At 43.2% G+C, this 5,048-nt stretch overlaps 1 long non-coding RNA gene across 3 annotated transcripts; it reads right to left on the bottom strand.

Annotated features, from left to right (window-relative positions):
• Positions 1 to 1,497: 1,497 nt before the first annotated feature.
• On the bottom strand, positions 1,498 to 4,690 carry LOC141040871 (uncharacterized). Of its 3 annotated transcripts, XR_012201504.1 has the most exons (4): positions 4,096 to 4,690; positions 3,927 to 4,014; positions 2,590 to 2,657; positions 1,498 to 1,756 (listed from the first exon to the last, which is right to left on the bottom strand). It is a non-coding gene; the product is annotated as an uncharacterized lncRNA (long non-coding RNA). The 3 variants fall into 3 exon arrangements; XR_012201503.1 differs by having other exon boundaries at positions 1,498 to 2,657; XR_012201502.1 differs by lacking the exon at positions 2,590 to 2,657 and having other exon boundaries at positions 4,096 to 4,685.
• Positions 4,691 to 5,048: the final 358 nt, after the last annotated feature.

The following is a 5,048-nucleotide window of genomic DNA, read 5'->3' on the forward strand; positions in this document are numbered from 1 at the left end:
TCTTGTGGGAAAAGCTGGGGAAGCCGCCAAAAGAACTGGCCCTAGGAGTAGTAGCTAGGGATTGAGTGTGCAAGATGAACCGGAGAAAGTAAATGCAGAGAGATGAAATGCAAAAAAGACAGAGGGATGTGATGGTTGCTTGTCCGTTTATTTTACCAGGCCACTTATTACTGGGAGTGGTTGGGTTTTGTCCAGGCCGTCCATGAAACGGGAGTGGCTGTAGGGGACGTTGCGCCAGTTGAATATATGAGCAAGTTACTACGAGATTTAATCCGAATAAGCACAAAATAAATCATGACGGCTATAACAGAGATGAAACTAATCATGTGGACTAGCATAGTAGTAGGATACAGAGTAGAAACATGCATTCTACCACGATTTCGAATAGGAAGGACAGAAACACATACGGTGCAACGGGAGCAGCACCGTTGGCGTTGAGGTTGTCGCCATGTCCAAACACCACGTAGACACGGTCTTTGAGCATGGTTCGTAGTCGTTCCACGCTCGGGCATTGAAGTTTGTAACTATTTTAGATCAGAATATACTACTCCTCCGGTGCTAGTAGTAGAGCAGAGTCCTACTCTACTACTCTACTCAAGCAAGTTAGGGCATAGCACTGTAGGGAGTACCAGTACTGTGATCACTCAAGCAAGTTGTCTGGCATCGACATGACCCTACGATGCTGGTATGTGTCTCGTAAGTCAAGCGGCGTGCTGTAGTCATCATCACCTGTCCACTTCCCGCAGCACATATTCGCTTCTCCATCTTTGTCCGCACATAATCTCGTCCAATCTTCCATCCCCGCTAACAATGGCAGAACCGAGCAGCGTCTGCCGAAAGAGTGGCTGGAATTCGCTCCCCACAGAGGTAATCAAGCTCATTGTTTCGCGTGTGGACAATCTTAGTACCATGCCGCTCGCCGCGTGCTCGTCGGGGCTGTACCGTTTACTCAAAGCCCTCAGGCCGGAGCTTTTTAAGCCAGCTCCTTGCTTGCTGATGCCGCCTGATCTTCAGAAACGGCGTGTCACGCAGCATAACGATCGCACTACAACAGGACCTCACCTATAGCAATGCTCTTTTCCGTATCTAAAAGTCCATATATGTGTTGCTCGTGTCTTTACCAACGGTTTGGGATGCGTTGCCTTATCCAGTGTTGCTAGCGCATAATGCAACACTTATACGGCCATTGGTAAAAGGGACCGTTGCAAGAGTACAACAAATAAAACCGATTTTACAACACCTTATATATGTTGGTGGTTAATGTACTGGAATACAAATCTCATTACTTGGCAACAGAGAATCTGCAATGCTTCAGCTATTTTTACATATATAATGTGAATAATATTTTATATATACATTTATTTATTGCCAGAAATTAAATTAATGCTCAACATAATGATGATAATTATGTATATGAAGTAAGGAAGAAAAAGAGAATATACTTGCAAGAGGAAGGACCCATATTTGAATAAAACTGTCGGATTACGATAGTTGGTATTACAGGAGGAACATCATCCAAATGTGATGCATAATCTAAATAATTTCTTGACAACGAAGATCAAACTGAAAGCATCAATCAACATCCCTACACCTTAACTAAAACTTCGTCGAGGAACATCATCCAACAGGAACAACATGCCTACTACATAACCAAAACTGAAAGCATCCATCATCTTCATCATGAACCGGAACATCGTCATTATCATTGCACTATACTTGCCATGCACCCATATAATCATCCACATATCTTTTGAATCTACAAAGAAAATAACAAAATGAACAGTTAACACACAATGCATTGACGATAGAGGCAGGATATTACACATGTACTAAGGTTGAAGGCAATGCAATCTTTGTATTTTCTGCATTACCGAGAGTATTGCAGTTTTTGCGACTTCATACTAAAATGTGAGTGACAGTACCACTTCTCTTATGTTCTCCAGTTAGTTAGCAAACTGAACCAAAACGGTTTTAGTCATCTAAAACTGAACCAAAACATTTAGCTCTAGTTGGTTTGACTCATCCAACACGAAACATACAAACCTACAGGTGCTCACCACGCTTTGGTACAAACCTACAGCTTTTGAAAATATAAGCTTCATTATATGATGGAATAGAAGTTTAATAAATCAGATGGGAACGATTTATAGTTTTGTGTAGCAAAGAAAACAGGGGTCATTAGCTTAAAGTATGACATCTGAACAAATGATGTAGTATAACATATATGATTACCTTAATGTATGTTTTAGTTAAAAGAGCCTGATGCTCCAGTTACTCATTTTGATTGAAGATCAAACTCGGCGTTCTCTTTCTAGTATTGACAATTGGAACTAAAAGTATAAAATACACATTTTTTGTAAATGAGTTTCCACACCAGAACTGAATACAATTTAACAGATCAATTAGCCTTGTGGAATCTTGATCTTAAGCTAAAAAGTGAGAATCTACAAATGTGACGTTCAGACTTTCCCATGCTTGTTAAATTTTAATGTATAATTAAGGTAGAGTATCAAATACTTTTATTTTTTTAGAGAAAGACATATCAGGTAGTAACCATCAGTTTTATCCTTGCTTAGATATCAAACGAACCTGAACATGTGCTCAAAAGATAGCTCTTCAAAAAAAAACTTCTGCTTACGATGAATATTGACTGCAACCTGAATATGTGCATAAGCAGCACCATTATCGATAACGTACATAAATAAAAAGGAAGGATGCAAACCTCTTATGAATTATTTACATCAGTGAAGCTAAATCTTAGCTTCTGCTGGGACATTTAGAAAGAAAACATAATTTTTTTAGGTTCACAAGATCAAATTTGCATGTCACGGTCTCTTTCCAGCTTCAGGGAGAGAATTAGTAAGTAAAAGGAGAGAAGGCACATGATAATTTACAGTAGAGCAAATCAAGCATGCCATCCCCACCAAGCCACTTCTTTGCTCAGCACTTCGTTGTCACATCCCAGATGGATCTGGCTCGTTTTTGCAGGAAAACAATGTCCACTTGGATTAATATATTTCTTTTGTCACGCACAGGCCTATAGTACTGAACCGACTCTCTCGAACCAATCTACAATGTAATGCCTTACATTTCATTGCCTAGCACATCCAATGATTCTTTGTAACTCTCTTCTTGAATTAATATGGAGGCTGTAATAGTGCCTCTCATACAACAAAATGGTGCAATATGCGGATACACCAAGAACAAAAAAGAGTTCTTTCGCTGAAATCATTAGCCGTTACTTAATTCGTTCAGACTTCAGACATAGAAAAAAGTAGTACTCATGCAAATACATGTGGATTTGACATATCTGTGCCCGTGTTGACATCTATGCTAAATATTTCTATTATAAAATATGATTATACCAACTATGACAGTAATGAAATATATGTAGCAGTGGATTAACTCCTAATCTTCCTCGCTATTGTTGTTAATTTGGTCCTTACGGAAGGCCAAATCGGAAGATTCTGCTCCCTTGAACAGAAAAAAAACAGAACATAGGTGTCCACACCTAATTACTAATTAGATTATAGGAATTCGTCAGACTAACTACAGTGAAGATAAGCGCGAAGTGTGACTGGCAGGCTTAATGCACGACATTGATCTGTCGTACAATCCCCACATGCGCGCGCTGTGCAGAACTTAAGCATGCTGACGCTATATTGGTGCTTTAATGTAGGTGCGTCCTACTTAGATTCACAGTTTTATCCTTACCTGGGTTAAATAATATCCATGAAGCTATGTTGGTCCGTTTGGTTGTGAGGGCACATCCATGGCGATGAAGACGAACCATATCAATGAACCAAAGAAAACCTAGCTGGGTGTGTCTAGTGACTAAGCAACGCAATGAGGGAGTTACGAAGCACCAGTCTTAACTGCGGCAGATCGAGGACTTGGGAGCAGAGAGGAGGAGTGGACCAACGCACCTGAAACCAGAGGAGGAGGAGGAAGCTCCATGGCTGCTTCATTCCGAGTAGCGGCAAGGCTATCCACTGGTCGTTCATCCCTGCACGTCTATAGGAGAAGAGAAACACAGATGTTAGAGAAAGGTGGGAGAGGGAGAGAGCACGAAGCCAGGGGAGGGCATGCACTCACCGGACGAGAGGATGACGACATGGCCACCGGCGCCAGAGCCCATGACGGAAACCCTAGCCATGGGGGAGGGTCGCGGGTGGGCTTTGGTGGCCGCGAGCGCCGGATCTAGCCGGATGGAAGGGCGCCGTGATGCAAGGGAACCTCAGGCTATGCTTCAAGATGGTGGGATTCGCCGGACGTCGCCTGAATCAGCCGCCGCAGGTGGCGCAGCGGGGAGCCACGTGAAGAGAGAGATGGGATATGAGAGGGGATGGGTGGGTGGGGGATGAGGCAGGTCCAGCAACCTCCGGAGCTGCAAGGTGGGAGGAGTGGAGGGGGAAGGCCCGCGACGAGGTGGATCAGAGGAGGGAGACGAGGCGGTGGGTGGCGGCGATTTGAGGGAGATGAGGGGAGAATAGGGGCTCTGTTTCTTGCGCCTCTTTCTCCTTTCCTCTGTTTATTTCTTTTTTTCCATATATGTACCACGATAGCGTCATGAGCTGCAAATCTGCAACGCATATGCTACAACTCCAATATGCGTATCTACTGTGAATTTTGCAACATACAGTCAAAATGTTGTACAACTTGTGTTGCTTTATAGAGGGTATCCTTATAGTGCGAGCATCAACCCCCTTGACTGCGATCCGATCCCCGTCAGTCTCAACTACATTAACGGTATGTATTGGGTCGGCATGAACACGTCTTGGATTGTGCTCGTCAACGGTCGCGGCAGCTGGATGCTCGTGGAGGTCTACACCCGGCAATTGATCCCCCTTCCTTCGATTAACACTGCACTGCTTTGGCACTGCGGCCCAGAATACTCGAAATCTTACAGTAGCCAACATGATATCAAGTTTGATTTGATCAAGGTTGTAATCTGCCAAGTGCCCACAAGATCTGCGAATTATAAAGACTTCAGGCTAATTGCGTTCTTCAACCGCGGTCTCGCCTATCTGACAGGTCACTGCAGTAAG

Source organism: Aegilops tauschii, chromosome 1, assembly GCF_002575655.3.
Source record: "Aegilops tauschii subsp. strangulata cultivar AL8/78 chromosome 1, Aet v6.0, whole genome shotgun sequence".
Classification (NCBI taxonomy): Eukaryota; Viridiplantae; Streptophyta; class Magnoliopsida; order Poales; family Poaceae; genus Aegilops; species Aegilops tauschii.